Raw genomic sequence first — 22177 nt, forward strand, 5'->3', positions numbered from 1 at the left:
TGACATTCTAAAAAGCCCACTACTCACTGTGTTGTATTAATAGCTACACATTCCTGTAGAAAAAGTTAAAGCACATAGAGAATGATTTACTAACCAATAACAGGTAAATGTTAAGGGGAGGATTCTGTAGTAACCTTAACAAACATTTTCTATATCCATTTTGGCTTTTAGGTGAATAATAGAGCAGGGTGTAGTAGTACACAACATCACAATTCAACAGGGGTTCAGTACAACAGGAAAGAACAACCAAAAATGCATAAAGCTCAGTTTCTTTTCATTTCGGTTAAATACGTCTTAACATCTTACTTGTGTTTCTTCACACTGCAACTGTGAACAAAACAGACACAGCTACTGCTACAGAATTTTACAACAGAACTTATCTGAAAGAAGCAGAACAGCCCTCTAACTCCTCCGTGTCATTTGCACTTGCCATAGCGCTACCAAAGAATTTACACTGACAAGAAGTGAAAGCTAATATATTGGTGTATTGCAACAGAGTAACACAGAAACAAAGCTGCTGTTCTGCCATTTTGGACTGAAAGGGTTTCTCAAAGAAAGTTTGGACTTTGCTCTCCCATCTCTTTGTTTATACTATTTGCTCCTGTCAAGCCACATAAACGGATAAGAGAGAGCTAATGGTCTGTTCCATTGCAGCATCAGTATGTAACAGCAGAGCTACAACACTACTTTGTTGGACTGAAAACTGTTGTCAAAAGGCATCAGAGTTTTGCCCTTTGCTTTAATGCTTTTTGGTGTTACTGACTTGGCATTTCTGCTGTGGTTCTGTTTCTGACATAGGTCATTGTGAAGCTTCTGTAAGTGAACAGTAATGTCTTTAGCTTCATAGTTTGGGATCTTTATATATATGTACATACACACATGTGAAATTAAAAACAAATTTTATTTGGCTTTGCTCTCATGGGATACATTCACTTTATAGTAATGGCAAATAACATTTTGCATATATTTGAATGAAACTTAGTTTGATGCTAACTTTTTTTTTGTTCAGAATTGTAGGATTATATTAACATTACTCATTCAGTATCTAACATTTGTGCATGCTTGTGTGCTTACATTAAGGTTTTGTTGGATTTTATTTTGTGCTTGGAGCTGGGGGTTTATTGATATTAGTCGACTCTATTTAGTTCCAGTTACTATTGTTACATTCTATATATTAGCATATATGTGAGATTTTCACAAAAATGGAACCAAGTCCTTCGTCAAGGAATCAGTGTACAGGCCCTGATCAAGGATAAAGCAATAAATAACCAAATCCCTGCACTTTCTGGTTGTGCTCCATGGGACTTAGTTTCAGAAAAATAAGAAGTAACTGTATTACAGTCAACAGTGAGAGACAGTCATTTTTTGATCCCCTTTGAAGTATGGCATCATTTCCACATATGTTTGTTTCAGAGTTAATTTTTCTAGTCAACAAAGTTCGAGTTTGTCTTTAAAACACTTAAGTATAAGACCAAGACCATTTCTAAGTACTGTAGCAGATCCACAGGGCAGCAGACCCTCCGCTGTAGAGTCTTAGCCCCCTGGCTGCACCCCCAACATTTTGTCCTTATAACTGTACCTGTAAAAACAGTCGCCATTATTTCCATATATGTTTCAAAGCCCTGAGACAAACAATAAATTTGACCATAAATTTGAACACTGGTCTTACTCCTGTTGGGTAGCATGTTGATACAGGTCATGACATACTTTTAATAGTTTAAAGTATTTTTGTGGATCTTGCCTTTAATCCACTTACATATATATATATAGCAGCGTGCTTGCACAGGCCTTGAAAGTCTTAAAAAGTATGGCGTTTTGAAATGCTGTTTTCCAGACCTTGAAAAGTGTGGAATTTTGTGTGAAAATCTTTATAAAGCATGGAAAAAAGTCTCTCTCATAGTTGAATTTTAGAGTATGTTCAAAGGCACATAACCTTGGAAGATAAGAAATACATGAGGAAAACATATAAAAAACTTGATATGATTCCATTAACCGGTTAGTCCTGGAATGATTGTAGTGAAACTTGTTTGTGTGATATCCAATTTTGTGATTTTTATAGGTTTTAAAACTTTTCTGTCAGTAAAACATAATTTATTGTAAATTATGCATTCATTCATTCATATTTTGCTAAAATGAACTTTTCTACGACACACAAATAGGCACGCAAGTATAAAAGTGCATAAAGTCAAGGTCTTGGAGAAAAACAATTGCAGTAGACAAAGAGCAAGTACCCTGATATGGGGATTTCCACATACTATCCTCCCACGACATCTTACAAAGACTTCTTGCTAAGACCTTTACCACACCATCTAAAATTTTTGAGAACTACCACAGGTGAATAAAGTCTGTTCAGAGTTGCTGGTTGTGAGTTTCACCTTTTTTAATACAATTTGCACTTTATTCTGAGGCTGAGGTTGGTGTTGGTGGTGTGTATCACCAGATGCAGTCCACTAAGCCATTTCACACAAAACTAATGTTACTTTGCTGCCTTTACTACACACTGAAATTTGTAAAATCATATTTTCAATAGACAAACATCATATATGTAAGCTGCGGGGCATATCAAATGAAATGAAAAAAAAATATGACCAATGGCCCTGTAGCTTACCGGCCAAGTTAAAAGCTTTGGGAAATGTATCCAGATGCCATTTATTATCACCCAGTTATGTGTATTTATTATATTACATAAAGAGCGCATGTTTTGGTCATATTCCAATCAGATCTGTAAAAAATTCAAATTCTAACTTGATAACATTGATACTTACTGATTTATTTTATCAATCCACTTCCTATCTCTTATAATGGGAACATTTTTCAAAGTCGCACCAAATCCAGAATCAGATCCAGATCGAAATAATTTCAATACCTTGTGTTGACATCATCATACAGAAGCTGTATACCAAGTTTGAAGTCAATCAGAACTGGAGTTTGGGAGAAAAAGACGATTGAGATTTTTTCCCCATAAGAGCCCATGTTAAATTTTCCGTAAGTTCCCAGATCCAGAAGAAGATCCTGATCAGCATGTGGCCATTATGTTTTGGTCATCTCCCCATCAGGGCTGGACTGTAGAAATTTACACTGGATATCATTTATATTTACTGAGTTATCGCATCGATCCACTTCCTATCTCTTATAATGGGGAAATTTTTCAAAGTCGCACCAAATCCAGAATCAGATCCGGATCCAAATAATTTCACTAACTTTTGTTGACATCATCATAAAGAAGCTGTAAACCAAGTTTGAAGTCAATCAGAATTGTAGTTTTGGAGAAGAAGATGATTGGAAGTTTTGTAATGGACGACAGACGACGACGACAGACGACGACGACAGACGACGACGACAGACGACGACGACAGACGACGACGACAGACGACGACGACAGACGACGACGACAGACGACGATGACAGCGCCGGACGCCGCATGACAACAATAGCTTACGGCCTGTCAGCCAGTAAGCTAATAAAGGTCTCATCATTGGGGATGGGAATTGATAAGAATTTAACAATTCCAATTCCATTATCAATTTTGCTCATCAATCCTTGCTTATCGATTCTCACTGGGGGAGGGAATAAAAGAGTACTAATGGGTTAATTTGCATTAACTGTTATTTATATTTCCATCTCTGCATAGAAAAATAACATATACAGTATGCACAAATAACAATAATAATAATAGTTGATGCCAGGCCTGGTTCGGGGGGGTCACACTATTCAACCATAAATTGTGAAAGTGAAACTTAAGATGCTTTACTGATTCCGCTATGTCTCCCGCTGTTGTGCACCTCATTTTCTTTTTCCCTGCCTTCGGAAACTTTTATTTGAGGGGGCAGAATGTTTGTTGCCCCCCCTAGAACTGGGCCCGGATGACGCCCTGGTGTTTGCTCTGCCACTAGATTCACAAGTGTCACTAAGTAGCGTACCAAACATGTGAAATTCCTGCAAATGAATTCCATGCTGTGTGGACAAATGTTTTAGCATATTGGAGGAATTTCCTCCTTTGAAGAAATGGAACCTTTGCAAGTCTTACAAGTGGCCCTGGAGTCATCTTTTTGCATGAAATATAGCCATATGTTGGAGCGTTTCTGCCTCAACACCATGTTGGCTACATTCTAAACCAAAACAATGCAGCGTACATGTGACGTCATCACGCATGTGCAACGAAGGCGGAATCCAAAAGCAGAATCATTAAGCAGGCAGGCAAACGATTCCAAGGAACTGAGCTACTGGAAACCTTCTCGATTCCCATCCTTACTCATCATTGACTGACATCCATATTTTTTCCCAGTTAAATCCCATTGGGCAGGATTTCTCTATAGAAATGAGGTCAATTAATGTCAACAAACAACCGGCTCTTTGCATGAAACAGACTTCAACACAAACTTCATTAAAACACGTGCATATCTGCAAATCTTTAACCTGAATGATTTTATTACAAATTAAATTATTACTGCCTTAAGTTAGCCCATAAAGCCATGTATTTATATGGACTTATGTTTAAGAATGCAAGGGAAACCACTTTTATAGTGTCCCTGAGAAACCTCAATGAGTTACCAGTTACAATGAATATAGTAACTGACAACAATTGCATTACATAACAGACCATACTTGGAGTATATTCAACAGAGCACTACTGTGTACAGTAAGTACCTGTGTCTACATTTTGCTCTGTGTAGTCTATATTAGCAATATAGTTTATTTTTTCTCATCTGCAAGTACTTGACTACAGCTCTGTGAAGCAGACTTTCTGCTTAATACTCTTGGACATTTTGTAAAGCTCAGAGTAATGGGTGTCCTGAAAAAGAGCCAGTCCCTGGTTCAGATAGCTACTTTTGTTTTTTTACTGCAGTGCTGAATTGTAGCTGACCTGTAATATTTGTTGTATTATGCTTTTCATACTCTGCTATTTTGCTCCTGGTTGCTTTTACATCTAGTAATGCAACGCTTTCATATCTATCGAAGTGGCTGAGTGGATTGTGGTGAAAAGTGTGAGCTGTGCTTCAGCTACATTGGCGCCGCTTGTGATGATGAGGCCTTTTTCTGCCATGCTTATAGCACAGTCTAAGCATTCACATATGTTGCTCTGGGCCTCAGTGTTTGTTGTATTATGCCGGATTGTGGTGCATGACAGTGAGATGGAGCAGTTTGTGTGGAATTTACTCTAACAGCAATAATTCCAGGGCTGACTGCTTCCTATTTGACAAGTGACTTCTTCTGTAACCACTGGGCCTATTATGATGTGTTGTCTTCATCTACGGTGTCAAATGCTGTTTTGCTGCTTGCAGTTTTTTTTATGCCGGCTGCTGCTCAAATCCAAACATGACCCAGAGGAAAAAATTTGCAACTCATCTTTTATTTGTGTTTATTATTGAACAGCGGCACATTTCTATTACCCCTAGATGTTTGTTAGTTTTCATACCCTATCATAATTTTTTATGTAATAAGAAATGCAGCTTCCTTTGACATGATTTCTGTTCTGTCTGTGGGTGCTCTGCTCAGGTGCTTCTTACAATTCTGCTGCAGTACCATGCGTCCTGGTGGAAACACAGTGAGAGGTGTTTCTGTGACATTACACTGTACCTCCCCACACAACCGATGCTGACATACAGTATGTGAATATAATGATGGGCTACGGTTGACAGAGACAAACAAAAACATAGCTCTGCAATGAAATCTTACTTTGCAGTGAGGCAAAAATGTTCGGCTTCACTGCTACATTTTAAAAATAACACATTAACAGTTTATTTAGCTTCATTTATCATGCAGTTGCAGCCTATATCATAAGTGCATTTTGCCTGGGAAATTGCTCATTCTCCTGGCTTAGGAAGCTAAAGGAAGAACTAGAGGAGGAAAATAACAAATTGAAGGTCATGGCTTTAGATTTACTTATAGTGGGCCAATCTAATGTCAGAATCTATTGCTGCAGCTAGCCTGTCTGTATTTGTTACCCATTACACCCAAGGATACGCCACAGCCTCTCATCTACACGGCAGATCGATGATGGGTATGTGATCTACACACTGTACTGCTGTGAAGTATGAAATGGGGTTTAGATGGGTTTTTCCCCTGATTTGCAGCAAAGAAGAAGGAAAAATCCCCATTGTGCTCCACTATTAAGATTGGTCTAAACAACAAACTGTGTTTAATGATGAGCAGCTTGCCTTGGCCATTTTATTCTTGTCAGGATGCGTTTGTCATTATCACTTATGTGGATCACTGCCTCTGCCAACTGTCAGTTTTAAAGTGAGTCAGTGAGATGAACAAGGTGATAATGGGAGATTGTAGTTCACTGTCCCTTCTTTACGTCAGCAGTGTGTTCTGACTGTTAATGACAGGTGTGAGACTGGTTTTGTGCATGTCAGCGTGTTGCACTATTTGCTGTTTTTGTTACATTGCGACTCTGAGATTAGTGACAGGTGCAGTAATTTGAAGAGAATAAATTCAGCAAATGTGCTTTAGAAGACGTAATATATGACAAATATGTCTGTATTGTTAAATATAAGATGTTTATTGTCAGCACATATACTGTGCAAAAGTCATAGGTCAACATTAGGTTTGTTGGTTTAATAAAGTTCTAATGTCCACACATATCCATTTCTCAGTCTATGTATTAAGATCTACTCTGGATATATGTGAAGTATGTACAGCAGGAAAAACAAAAGGTTTAGGAAAAAAAAAACCCTCTACAAACCAAAAATGTAAGATTTTATTGTGACCTCCATTTGCACTTTTGTCTTTAACCCTTTTGTTCAGACAATATTTATGATATAAATTTTCAGATGTTTTATACCAGGTTTATTATAATTATTATTTCACATGTATAATTGATTTAAAATTAACTTAATAGATTAGATGCGACAGCAGCATATGATTTTGGCCTCACTATTGTTTGTATGTTAACAAAAAATATGGATGGAAACAATGTATGTTTTCCAAAAGACATGCATGATTAATTTTGATAATTTTATTTATTTTTAGTCCACTAGTAATTTCAGTTTTACAGTAACAGTAAATAACAAATAATAAATGACTTTTTCCTCTCAGTTTATGTTGGATTAAGTTTATTTCTCTGTTACTGCTGTAGCTCCTATGGTTTCACAGGTCTAGCTCAGCTGTGTATATTGTACATTGTGTGCATGCACATGTGTGTATACTATAAAAGGTAGTTTGTGTGGTTAGTATAATTTTCAACACGATGTAGTGCAACATTAACAGCCCTCTCCATGTTCATCCTAGAATTAATTGACATAATTTGCAACATGGTTAAGTGAGATTCTGATCACCTCAGCATTTTTGGTTCATTTTAAGACTGTTGTGGATCAACATATAGTCTGATTCAGACTATGATGCAGCACCATAGCCTGTATCATTGATGGGAAACACTGTAACAAATGATAGCCATAGAAGAATGTGCATTATGTACACATATTAAATATATTTTCATATATAACTTTCATGTATATTTTTCTTCATATATCTCATATACAGGAATTCATTATATGTGCTCATATAAAATATGTGTATAGGTGAAACAGCACTAAAGACTGCAGAAATTACTTTATAATATATATATGTGTGTGTGTATATATATATATATATATATATATATATATATATATATATATATATCCCCTGAAGCGTTTTTTTTCTTTGTCAGTTCAATGAAATAACATTATCCATGACAAAAATGGATAATTTTGTGAATATATATATAAAGAATATATGAATAATTTTTAAGGTAATGCAGTAGATAATTACACAGTGCTTGTCATTTCCAACTGTGGGCTGCTTGTTATGTATATTTTCTTTTCTTTGTGAGCTTCTGTCTGACAGCATCAGCACCAGCATCATAAGGTGCACCGCTCAGCCTCAGCTGCACTGCTGACAGTACTTACTATTATTGACAACATTATTCACAACTGGGGAATCAGTGCGACACAGTGCTATATCTCATTAAATACTAGCAGCTAATGGCTTCAGTTACAACTCCCTCTCGACAAGTTCTGTAGCTTTAGCAGGTTTTACAAATGAGCACTGATCTGCTTGTAAATCAAGATGTTGAATCTGTTACGCGGTTGATATTGCAGTGTGTGTGTGTGTGTGTGTGTGTGTGTGTGTGTGTGTGTGTGTTTATACCAGTTTTGGAGTCATCTGTTGGGGTGAGTGGTTTGGAGTTTTATTTTTAACCTGCAGTTATTTATGGAAGGGTTTTCTCAATGCTCTTTGATGTTCTTCCTTAGAACACAGTAATAGAGTTAGTTTAGCGGTCTGCAGCAGGGAGCTTTAGCAGTTTAATGTAGCATTTGAGAAGCAACACTGGTCAAAGATGTAAGGAAGGAGATAAAGAAGCTAATGCTGAGTCTAAGCGGTTGATTGTATCTAATGCCTGCTTCTTTCACCAGCCTATTAAAATTTCTGTGCGTTTACAAAAATTTTAGCATGTGCTTGTCTACTTAACAGGAGATACAGCATATTGCAAGGGTGTCAAACATGATGCCTGTGCGCCAAAACTGGCCCGCTAAAGGGTCCAATCCGGAACATTGAATTAATTTGTGAAAAGCAAAAATTACACCGAAGATATTAACAGTTATTTTAGTTCAGGTCCCACATACAAGCAAGCGGGTTAGTCCGACCCATAGTAACTTAAAAAAATTAGGACCTATGGCCCTGTAGCTTACCGGCCTAATTAAAAGTTTTGGGAAATGTATCCAGATGCCATTTATTATCACCCATTGATGTGTATTTATTATATTACAGAAATAGCCCATGTTTTGGTAATATTCCAATCAGATCTGTAAAAAATTCAAATTCTTTCTTGACATTGATACTGTACTTACTGATTTATTGTATCAATCCACTTCCTATCTCTTATAATGGGAAATTTTTTCAAAGTCGCACCAAATCCAGAATCAGATCCGGATTGAAATACTTTCCATACCTTGTGTTGACATCATCATACAGAAGCTGTATACCAAGTTTGAAGTCAATCAGAACTGGAGTTTGGGAGAAAAAGACGATTGAGATTTTTTCCCCATAAGAGCCCATGTTAAATTTTCCGTAAGTTTCCGGATCCGGAAGAAGATCCTGATCAGCATGTGGCCATTATGTTTTGGTCATCTCCCCATCAGGGCTGGACTGTAGAAATTTACACCGGATATCATTTATATTTACTGAGTTATCGCATCGATCCACTTCCTATCTCTTATAATGGGGAAATTTTTCAAAGTCGCACCAAATCCAGAATCAGATCCGGATCCAAATAATTTCACTAACTTTTGTTGACATCATCATGAAGAAGCTGTAAACCAAGTTTGAAGTCAATCGGAATTGTAGTTTCGGAGAAGAAGACGATTGGAAGTTTTGTAACGGACAACAGATGATGATGCTGGACGTCACATGACGACAATAGCTTACGGCCTGTCGGCCGGTAAGCTAATGGCATTTTTACATTTACAAATTGTCCTAATTTCTGTTTCTAAATATTTTGTGCCTTTGCAATCTGTAATGGACATGAGTAAATTTTAAATGGAGGCAAAATATTGTTAAAATCGCATTTATTTTTCCTAAGAAATTTCATGTTGTTCATGACTTTGACATTTTATAAAGGACAGTTTGTGGATGTAATATTTTCACAATGTAAGTTTATTTTTTTCACACTAAAACACAGAGAAAAGTTTGGAGATAAATTAATTCATTAATAGATTATTATGTTATTATTTTACTGTTCCGGCCCACTTGATCCCTTGAACTAAAATGAGTTTGACACCCCTGGCATATTGGACTTAAATATACTACATTACACACACATCAGCAATATGATGTCAGCCACTTGAAGCCTTGGTAAGTGGAGATACTGTTGAAGTGCATATCATACCATATTCTAGATATTAAAGTCATGGTAAAGTGAGGAGAGGGTTAGGGTCTTTGTCAGTCAGTAGTGAGGACGGTCCTGTCATTTGAGGACAACTGTTTTAATATTGTAAGCCCTCCCCACCCCCAACTTAGTGTGTGCTGATTTCCCTCCTGAGACCAATTATCCACCGTCTGTATGTGCAAAACTAAATCCACTGCCAAAAACAGCCAATTGCATTTAATTTGTTTTGCTATCTCTTTGCTCTGGATGATCAGCGTGGCTCTGTCTGTTTCCATTACCACTGACATGTTGCTGTTACGACTTCTGAGTTGTCATCATTTTCCCTCAGTTTCCCATCATAGTGTACACCAAAAAAAATTGTAAACCTGACACACTTTTATTAATATGTGTATATATGATATCTAAGCATTTTATCTATGAGCGGTTTTGACAGGTGATTTGTCAAAATATGTCTGTAGAAGCTGTTACATGTCAAATACAAGGTTAAGTAAGTACTGGAAAACAAGAGCCTGCAGTTCAAATAGATCTGTCCACTATCATTGCACAAAGATGTGATTGTGAGGTCATAACACTGACCTTTTGAAACCAAAATTTAATCAGTCCATCCTTGTGACTAAGTGAATATTTGTGCCAGCGTTTGGGAAAATTCACTCAAGTTGTTCCTGAGATTTTGTGATTGTGTTTATGAGTGGAAAGACATGAGATGACAGTGACCTTTGACCTTTTACTTTCAAACTGTTCCTGAGATAGTAATAATTGGGACTGACTGAAAACCAGTTACATTTTTTCTGAGATGTATCTTGCATGCATCTAGAAAAACATTTACTGGTGTTTATTTCTGTGGTGTATATTGTGATATTAAAACAATTCCAGTACAGCTGTGGTATAGTTCTTTTTGGGAAGGTGAATTTGTAAAAATGATTTTACAGAAAGTGCATCAGCGTAGATGAAAAATGACTTTGTACACTTCTGACTTTTGCAACGTTGATGTTTCAAGGACAGTATGTGCATTTAAATCTTCGCGTGATTGCATGCAAATATTTGCATGATGATATGTTTTACTGCCTCAGAGTCTTGAAAAATGACACAAGTTGGGATCATCTCACTACAGTAACTCAGTGAGCTGCTGGTGGCTGACTCTTCCATGCTATCTCATCTTGGACTAATCCTTGCTTTGACAAGGTAATGGTGGAAAACACAACACTGGACATCTTTTATGTTACAGTTGAAAGTATAAAAATATTGTCAGATAAGAAACTATTGTAGAACTATAATTTACTGCCTCAGTATAAGGACTTATTAACGGGAAACACTTACACTAAACTGTGTGTATCCATGTGCAGCCTTAAACAGCAGTAAATCATAGTCTGTCAAACAGATGCTGTTGTGTATTAGTCAAGGACAGATCCATGTGCAAGTTTTCCTTTTGTGTCAAGTAGCAAAATAGTTCTAGTATATGTTTGACTTAAATTGCCTTAAATGGCGTTACATCTGCTGTGCTGTATCTATTGAAGCCACAAGTTGAAACATACTGAACAAAAAGCTTGTATTTATACTGGTGTGAAAAGTTATATTCTTTTTTAGACAGAATAACTTTCACACATATTTTATGTAGGCGACCATTGTCTGTCAGTGGAAGCTATAGCCAAGAATACCCGAAAGAATTTAATTCAACTGTGCCACTCAAGTAATAGCAGTATTTCTTTGTAGAAATGGATAAATGAGCCAGAGGATTAGTCTATGTTACATTTTTATCTCTACTCAACTCAAGTTGCGCCCTCTTTTTTTTTTTTTTTATAGGTACTCTATTATTTCCTTCCTCTTTGCTTGGCCAGCCATTTATAGTGGAAACTCTGCACATGTTCAGAAGATGACAGTCATCAAATTGGCCCAGTTTTTTCAGTGACGTCTCTACTGAGAGTTGCTTTGGTGCAAACATTGCACATAAATGTTTTACAGTAGCTCAGAGAAATACTCTGTAAATGATATTTTCCTGGCTGGTGATACACAGCCACCTCAGGTCAGATTATCGCAGAAAACTATACAGACGTGTGGTTGTGCTAATTTTATCCACAGTTTTATTTGTTTTCTGTGGGATCCATATGCATTAATTGAATATTGCCCATTTATCTTCCCAGGGAATGGTGATTAATTTGGCCTTGAGTGTTTAATTTATGAACCTTTGCAGGCGCCTAATCAGAGTGTGTTACCGTCACAAATTAAACAATGGGAAGAGGCAAAGCAAGTTAAGCAGTCCTGTGGTTCATTTAGATTGTAATTGGGTGAGAATTAGATGGGACAAGGTTGACGGAAAGACTCTCTAATAAGCTGCAAATGATTGGGTAGTAAGTTGGGAGGAGAGAAACTGTAGGACAGATGAGAGTGGGAGAAGTCATTTCCCGCTTTAATTACTCCATCAAATAAGTTGTGTATGTTGAATGTGATTAACCTCTCAAAAGTGGATTTGTATTTTTTTTCTTGGCACACTCATTTCCATTTCAACTTTGATATTTGTTTGCTTGTTGTTCGCTGTCAATGAGAAAAAAATAATAGAGGTATAAATTATAGGCTTGTCAAATCAACAGATGATGGCTGTGCTGTAGCATTACCATCATGTCATATTCAGAAATACTGTCAGAAAGGGAAAAAGAAATGCAAAGAATACGGAAAATTGTGCTATCTGTCTTGGTTGTCTGTGTTTACACTCTCATGTGAAACTGAAAAAATGGTTCATTTTTTACTTATTACATTGCCATTAGTCACAGAGGTGTGGAAAGACAAGCTCAGATCTTCTAACAAATGCAAATTTGCTGTGAACTTAAAAATTCGCCATAAGCAGCAAATTAATTTTAAGTAAGTGGTGAGAAGGCCTCTGGTTGAAGTGATGAAGGCAATTATTGATGTTAAATGTTGTGAGGAAAACATGGCTGTTTAGAGTCATTTGCTAGTGTGAGATCTTCTGCAGTCTATTGTCTGTCATGTTTGTATTAAACTGAGGGATCGCTTAAAAAAAAACAAAAAACACTTGCTTTGACAATCTGATGATTTTGTAAAGGCCTGTGACCGAACATTATTTTAATAATTATCAATTATTTATTATTTTATGAGCATTTAGAGATCAAACAATTTATCAAAAAAATACACATGACAAAATGACAGTCAGAACAATCCATTTGACATTTGGATTGTTTCTTGTTTTGTTAAGTCATTAAAATACTTATTTATTCATTTATTAACTTATCAGTTGACCAGTTTATTGTGTCTGAAATAAATGCTTTAAATATATAAATATGTCTGTAGATGTATATAAATAAGTGCAATATAAATCATCTTGCATCTTATCAAACACATATAGAATACGTACATACTATACATACATAAAACAGGTGCATAAGTAATAGATAATCCACAGGCACTGGGTCATTGTGCAGAAATCATGTATTTATTTATTTATTTTTTCACAATGACTGGTTGTCATTCATTTCACAATAAATAATATAATTTAAAATGATTTAATCATTTACATATGATGTCCCAAGTCTGTGATTATAATGTATTCCACAGCAATTTATTGTATATAGACCACTGACATAAATAACATAGTAGTATTCCATCAATCAGAATGTGGCAAACCTATGTAATGAGTACTTACAAAACAGATCTAGTGTATATGTGAGTATTGTCATTGTGTCAAGCTCAGCTGACAAACAGCTGTGTGAAAAACAGCTGTGTGAAAAACAGCTGTTCTTCAGCCGACCGGTTCAGATCTGAAACCTTGTGTACCTCCTTCCTGTGAGGAGTTGAGTGAACAGTCTGTGGATGGAAGGTTCTTTAATTACACTGCATACCTTTTTCAAGCAGTGCTTCATTAGTTTGATGTAATACGTCATGTTTGCTTGTTTTCACTTTAGAATTATAAGCAGAGTTAAACAACTTTTAGTCCTAAATCTGTGAACACATCCCTTATCATGAATATACAGTAAAGGTTTGAGGGCCTGTTGAAATTATATGATTACACTGTTTCATGTTCCATATAGTATTTTCAAATACAATATGAAGCCCTCAATTAGTAGACAAAACATTAACTAAAAGTTTTTTGTTTTTTTTTTAACCCTTAAAGAATGTAGTCAAGCAAAATCATGTAGTGTTTAAACAGGGTTCCTGCAGGGTCTTTAAAAGTCTTAAAAGTCTTGAATTTACAAATATACATTTAATACCTTAAAAAAGTCTTTAAAAGGTATTACATTTGAGATGGCAGGTCTTAAGTTATGTTGCCATGAACTTGTTTGCTGTATTGTGATTAAATGTATCTGGGAAATGTCCAAGCTGCAAAGAAAGAAACGTTATTCTACTCCCATTCCAACCCAACAGTTTACATAGAAATTAGGAACCAATTGTCACTAACTTTGCTGGCCTTTCACACCTTTGCCATGAGAAATGACACAGAATGATGGGAATCAAGGTGTTAGAGTAAATAAATACATTTTCCTAAATTCTAGGAGTCACAAATTTTGTGCCAGTATGACTATGAAATGGGCATTAAATTCTGTTCTAAACAGTGTTAAAAAGTCTCAGATTTATTTTGTAGAAACCTGTAAGAACCCTGTCTAACCAGGCACCAACATAAAACAACCTGGCTGGGAAATAAAACATGACAAAATACATCTGGATGGAAAAGAAGAATAATGTATGTTGATATAGTGTGTCATGAATATGACAAACCAAAAGGAATGGATTATTATTATTATTATTATTATTATTATTATTATTATTATTATTATTATTATTATTATTCATAATTATAATAGTGAATTTTATTTGTAATGCACTGTACATTATACACACACACACACACACACACACACACACATATATATATATATATATATATATATATATATATATATATATATATATATATATATATATATATGTATATGTCACAGTAGAGATTGAAATCCAGTAGGATTCCTAATCCTACTAGGACAGATAGGAATTGTAGTTTGTCCTAGGACAAACTAAAATTTCAATCTGTCCTAGTAGGAAATCCTACTAGGACAGATTGAAATTTTAGTTTGTCCTAGGACAAACTGAAATCCTACAAGAAATTAGGATTTGAAGATTGGAATTCCAATCTGTCCTAGGAGAATTTAACTCATAATGGCCCTATGCAAATGTGTCCATTTACATACCAATGACATTTACATATGGCCATTGAATAAGGTTGGACCAAACGGCTGGCACCCTGGTTACAATGTGTATTAACCTAAGGGACATATAATGTATCTAAGATTTCAGCTGGAATAGTGATGGCGAAATTGTATGCTTACCTATGCTGAAATTGACTGGAATTTTGGCTGTGAAATGATTCAGTCTATTTTCCATACATTTTGATATAATCTGACATTCTCCTAATAGAATTCGAGATTGTCCTGACAGAATTCTTATATTTTTTTCCGTAGGACAGACTGAAATTCCAATCTTCAGATCCCACTTCCAAATAGAATTACAATCTGTCCTAGTAGGATTGCAAATTCTCCTGGGAATGGGATGGGAATTCCAATCTTCAGATCCTAATGTCTTGTAGGATTTCAGTTTGTCCTAGGACAAACTAAAATTCCTATCTGTCCTAGTAGGATTAGGAATCCTACTGGATTTCAATCTCTACTGTGACATATATATATATTAGAAGAAGATAAAACATCTTTGAACATGTAATTTGTAGCTCTCATATAGACTCATATAGACAAAATTCTAAAAACTCATTTGCAGCCTGTTTCATAGACCTGTGCTAAAATCCATTAAAAAACTAAACTGATATGTGGGCCATATCACAATTTGCAGGGTCATGGATTTGGATTTGATCTATGAGCCTCACGTCTGTATTTCTGCAGTGTGGATGTATTCATGAGCTAGAAAACAAATGTGGCATACTGTTCACTGTCAAAGCGCTTTTTCTTAATTTTTACAAAGTTTGCAGCTTTTTAGAAATGTAGGTGGGAAGGTGGTGAGTGGGGAGGAAGAAAAAGATTACAGAGCAGATGTATAGATGGTGATGTGATAGAGTTTGAGGAAAGCTACTGTATAATGCATGGAGGAGGAATAATGCTATCACCTAGGACTCTATTCAAGGTTGAGAAGAAAATCAATAAAGTACAGTGTGAGAAAAAAAAAAAAAAGCTACCCACATTTACATTTACAAAGTTATGCATCTTTTCCTTACACAAATGTGTGATTTATAATGCCACAATTTAAGATTAAAACATTGACTTTGATCTATTAATTTGTAAAAGTGTGTTACTCAAGGTAAAGTATTAACAATTTGTAAAAAACAATATATAGACTCTAACAATAATCCTTTTCAGTCATCACTAACCCTTTGTCAGTGGGTGGTGGTGTACTTACCTGCAAAAACCCTGTATTTTCCTGCTGTGTATTCTTGTTCCGCTGTGTTTAGAATGCCCCTGGGCTTATACCTTTGAGCAGTGTGTTTGTAATCAATAATCAATAACAGCATTGCTTGAGGTGCCTGCGTGTAAGAATATAAACATGACATGACTCAAAAACAGATACCATAAGCTGTGTATAATTAGTGGAGGAATTGTGACGTTACCCATTGGCTTATGAACTATTTGTACTTTGTGATATAGCTGTTAACAGATTGATATTTTGGAGCTTGAAATTTCCTTGTTTGAACAAAAACAGTGCGAGGTATCAGAGCCATCTGCAAGGAGTCATGGGTGAGCTAATGCTAAATGCTAGGTTACTGACTGTGAAATGGTAAACTTGATCAAGCACGGTGATACATTTATAGTGTTTTTAGCCTAACGTATAACCACAACTACAGTGAAGTTGTCAGTCATAAAAAAAAGGAAATGAACAGAAAGTCAGTAAGTCTGACTCAGCAGACAAGTGAGCTGTCAGTCAAAGTCCAACACAGGAGACAACAAAACCTTTTACTCAACCAGGAATCTTATTAATAGCAGTAATTTAAAGATGGGCCACCATAGATGGAATACTAGGCATTCCACACAAAACAGATGAGTCCTGGAAAAAGACAAAACAAAACAAAATAAAACAACTTAGTTTTATAAGAGAGAAGTCTATTGGAAGACTATTTGAAATCACTCCCAGTGGCCATCAGCAGTATTACAAATTTAAGATATTTTCTTCATTGTGGGGCTTCAGGTCCTTGTCCCTTGGACTGGACACAGAGAACAGAAGAGGTGCAGCCATTTCCTTATGATGTATTTTTTTTCTAGAACATTCCCCATAGAGTTATGCAATGGTGTAGGTGGTGTTATTATAGAGCAGAACCACTGGGGTTTTATGTCTCTTTCACAGTGTTTTTCTGGCCATCGTTGCTCACTCAGCCATTTGGTCTATCACTCACTTGACCACTGCTCTCTCTCCCTCGTTCTATGAGTGGAAAGGAGGGACTACATTTGGACAGTTCTGTATTATATATATATATATATATATATATATATATATATATATATATATATATATACACAGGGTGGGGAAGCAAAATTTACAATGAACATTTAGTTGTTTTTTCTCAGCAGGCACTACGTCAATTGTTTTGAAACCAAACATATATTGATGTCATAATCATACCTAACACTATTATCCATACCTTTTCAGAAACTTTTGCCCATATGAGTAATCAGGAAAGCAAACATCAAAGAGTGTGTGATTTGCTGAATGCACTCGTCACACCAAAGGAGATTTCAAAAATAGTTGGAGTGTCCATAAAGACTGTTTATAATGTAAAGAAGAGAATGACTATGAGCAAAACTATTACGAGAAAGTCTGGAAGATACTATTAAAGAAGAATGGGAGAAGTTGTCACCCAAATATTTGAGGAACACTTGCGCAAGTTTCAGGAAGCGTGTGAAGGCAGTTATTGAGAAAGAAGGAGGACACATAGAATAAAAACCTTTTCTATTATGTAAATTTTCTTGTGGCAAATAAATTCTCATGACTTTCAATAAACTAATTGGTCATACACTGTCTTTCAATCCCTGCCTCAAAATATTGTAAATTTTGCTTCCCCACCCTGTATATATATATATATATATATATATATATATATATATATATATATATATATATATATATATATATAAAAAATGGCCCATTCCTTTTGGTAAATATGTATATAAACTGACTTTTATCATATTTATTATGAAAAACAACTGTAAAGGTAAAGGTAGACGAGAAGTGCACGGACATGGGTGTGTGTGTGGGGGGTGAATACTTCATAAGATGGGGGTGTTTAGCGGTCCATCCTTGTCAGAGCGTGCGGTAGCGTTCCGTGATTTTCGGCGGGGTGGGGGGGATAAGCAGTCCATCCTTGTCAGAGCGCACAAGTGTGTGTGTGTGTGGGGGGGGGTAGCTCCGTGATTATGTGATTGTGTGTGGGGGGGTGATAGCGTCATTGTCCGAGCAGGAGTGCAAGTGAAACTAACTCGCTTTAAAGTTTCTCTTATTTTCCGGGCAGCACACACACACACACACACACACACACAGGAGCAGTGAGTGACAGAATCTCCGTGCAGCAAAAAAAATTAACATATCAGCTACATCGGCTACATATTGGCCGATGTTGATTAATTGGTGATACGCTATAATCGGCCCTATTAATCGGCCGGCCAATTAATCGGTCGGGCTCTAGTCTAAACCGTAATAGCATTGGAAAGCATAATCTCAGAACATCAGATTTCAGATGCTGTTTGAATTTTGTGGATTGCGCAAACGGTTCAGGAGTTAGGATCATTTGAATGCCATAAAGTGCAAAATCTAGCACTGGTGATACAACCGTCTAAAAAGGGATAAAGACAAGCTTGAAGTGTTCTGTACACACATCTAGACTGGCTCAGGACTGCTGCAGATTGTATTCAGGTTTCTTTGCTCATGCATTTTCTTTTCTGTGCTTTTGCAAACTTTATAGTTACTGAGTTACTGTAAAATATAGATTGCAAAGTTACTAAAATATGTAGATTAGGAAGACCTGCGGCATAATTGAATTGTGCAAGAAGAATAATTTTCCTTGCTGAAAGTTGTATGTCACTATCAGTGTTCGATCATAAATCTCTGTGAAATGTGATTTCATTAAACCGTGGAGCAATAAAAATCACCAAGCGAAAAGTTCATTGAGTCATTCAGGACTTAATCAGAATAGTAAAATGAAACAGGCTTTGCTAAAACCTGCCCACCTTTATGGATGTGGTTACAAAATTAGAATATATTCAAGTAAAGTTATGATTTGCACCATAAATCCTATAATTTTCACATTGTCATGAACCTAAATTTGTTCAGCCTAAGAATTATGGCCCCTTTCATGTCTGATTTAATTCATAGGCAGCCAAAGTTTCGTGCTGTGATCATTTTTTTGCAAAAAAAAAAAAAGTCTGAAAGTCAAAGACAAAAGGTTATTGTAGCGGCGGTGTAAAGCTCCATGTTGAGCATGCCTGCAGACACTGCTGAAGGGCTTAAGGAGGGCACTTAGCCTCTCCTGGGACGGAGAGGGACTGACAGTAGCACTCTAACGCTACTGCGACTGGGGCAAGTCGTCCACCAGAAGGCCGACACGGGCACACACGAACTAACACTGTGACCGACAGGAGGACAATCACAGAGCAAAGGTGGACATTCATTTAGATCAGCATGGACATCACAGCTTCCCTTCATCCTAATGAGACTCAGGTATACCACTGCATCATAATGATCTGCTATTTAGCACAGGAAACTGCAGCTTTTGTGATGGCTATTTATACCTCTGAAGAAGAAATAAAGTATTTGCCACATATTCTACAGGTTGGTTTTCCATCAAAATTCATGACCTACTTTTTACTTGGTCTTGTATTATCCCAAACTTCTGTAGTAATAGTGCTGCAAGAGGAGTATGTGAAAACTGCAAGAAGAGTGTGAAGTGGATGGATGGTATTTTGTTTTTAGATAGGATCCATGTGGTTTTGTGCAGGTATGTTGATGCCAATTAATTTCTTTTTTGTTTTCATTCAGTTGGCTGATTGTGTATGTCTTATAAATACTGACATTCACTGAAGTTTGAATTGATCTGCTGTATTCAATCATGTTAGATTTACAATATGTGTACAAAGGGTAAATTTGATTGTTGGTGATTGAGAATTCCCATTTGTGTCAAAATGACACAAAGGCATTCACACAAAAAAAGATTAACACACTAATGCAAAATGTAATACTACAAAAACAAGCAGATCTCAAAAGCAACACAAACAGACAAGATAAGATGAGCTGAGATAAGATAAAATGAGATAAGATAAGATAAGATGAGATAAGATAAGATAAGATAAGATAAGATGAGATAAGATAAGATAAGATGAGATAAGATAAGATAAGATGAGATAAGATAAGATAAGATGAGATAAGATATGATCCCCCCCCCCCCCCCCCGGTGTTATGAAGTAAGGTACATTGTGGTACTTACAGAGAAACACCCCCCCCCCCCCCCCCCCCCCCCCCAGTCGCAAATTTGTTTTTTAAGCCCCAGATGCTTTCAAGTCCTAACAACACCTATGGCCGGTGTTAACATTTATCGGTGGAAATATGGAATTATTAGATCACTTTGATTCTATAATTTTATGAAAAGGTCACTAGTGAAGGATTATTTTGTCTTCTGGAAACATAGTGGTGGGTGAGGCAGGTTTTAACATGTCAGTGTTTGGACATATTACTCAGGATTCAGCATTAAAGTTGTAAGTGTGTTTAAAAACTACCTGCATAATGGAGCCATGTTGAGGGGAAGCAGCTTCTCCTACACAGCTTTAGCTGAAGCTTCAGTGACAGTCATTACATGTATGCAATTAGTGGAATAACTGCAAATGACCATCCTGCAAATAAAAATAAGATAAATCTTTGTCATACTTTGCTCAATAGTATAAGGAATTTGGAGCACTGTCCCACATCACAGAACCTGGTAGTAGGTCCCTAAGTAAATCATATCAAATCAAATCTTATATATATATATATATATATATATATATATATATATATATATATATATATATATATATATATGTATGTATGTATTTATTTTATTTTATTTTTTTTTGAGAGAGAGAGAGAGAGAGAGAGAGAGAGAGAGCGCCAAATCATAACAAAATTATCAAACTACGGGGATGGTTCCCCTACTAACACCCAGCAATGGGCTGATAAGCGTCAAAGCAGATCATAATAACAGATTACATTATAATTACACTGTATGTAAGGATAAGCTGTTAACCCTGTAAAGCCTGAACCTTTAAATCATAGAAAATTCCAGTTCTTTGAAACTGGAGCCTTTAATGGTCTGTTTGAACAACCAAAAAAAACCTTAGGTTTTTTTTTTTTCTTCAACTATCAATTTCCATGTATGATTTTCAATTTTGTATCATATTTGATACATCAAGTCTCAATGCTCAGATATTATTATTGTTGAACAAACAAAAACATAATATAACACAAACATGTCTAACAAATTGGTAACTTCTTTTCAAAATTGTCAAAGTTCTGCCTCCTTCCTCATTAATGACAGTCTTGTGGTGTCACTGGAAAGGTCTCTGGTGAACAAATTCCTCCCCCCTGGTGGGTTATCTGTGTATTGCATGTATCTAATTGTATGCATCAGGTTTTTCAAAACTCATGTATCAAATATGATACTTTTGGCGTTATAGCGTTAATATTGATACAGACCTCTATGTTTTGTTTTGTCTATAGTATACTGTCAGTGTTACTGACTGATTTTTAGGGAAGTCACTGTAGCAGCATTGTGGAGCATGGATATGCAGTAGTTACCGTCACCCCCCCCCCTTATTTACTAAGTTGTGTATTAGACATTTTGCAGTGTTGGGTGTTGAGAGTGTGGATGTTGTGTCAGCAGTTGAGACTTACACATTTATACAAATAATCTTTAACCATTAAACTACCAAATGATTTGGTCTCTTGCAAAAATGGTAAAATCCTTTTGTTTTGTTTGTAAAATAAGTTTGTTTTAGAATTGTTTGATTAAGTCATCAATTAAACTTGCATATTACTTCACAACTAGTTGTTTAACCTTTGCTAGTTACTTTTATTAACTTTATTGGTACCAACTTCTGCTTACCAAATATGATTTTTTTTTTTTTAATTTCTTTTTTTTTTTTTATCTGTAATCCTGCATCTGAGTTTTATTGTTTACTGAGTTCATACACGATTTAAGTTTTGTGTTTACTTTGAGGAAATTATTAGGTTTTTTTGTTTTTTTCGTGTTAGTTTCTCTAGTATCAGGAGGAAAGCTTTAAT

At 35.9% G+C, this 22177-nt stretch overlaps 1 protein-coding gene across 2 annotated transcripts in view; it reads left to right on the forward strand.

The window, feature by feature from the left end:
• The window catches only part of fstl4 (follistatin-like 4), a 450022-nt gene that overhangs the window by 57679 nt on the left and 370166 nt on the right, over positions 1-22177 (forward strand). The window lies entirely within an intron of this gene.

Source organism: Sphaeramia orbicularis, chromosome 14 (assembly GCF_902148855.1).
Source record: "Sphaeramia orbicularis chromosome 14, fSphaOr1.1, whole genome shotgun sequence".
Taxonomy (NCBI): domain Eukaryota; kingdom Metazoa; phylum Chordata; class Actinopteri; order Kurtiformes; family Apogonidae; genus Sphaeramia; species Sphaeramia orbicularis.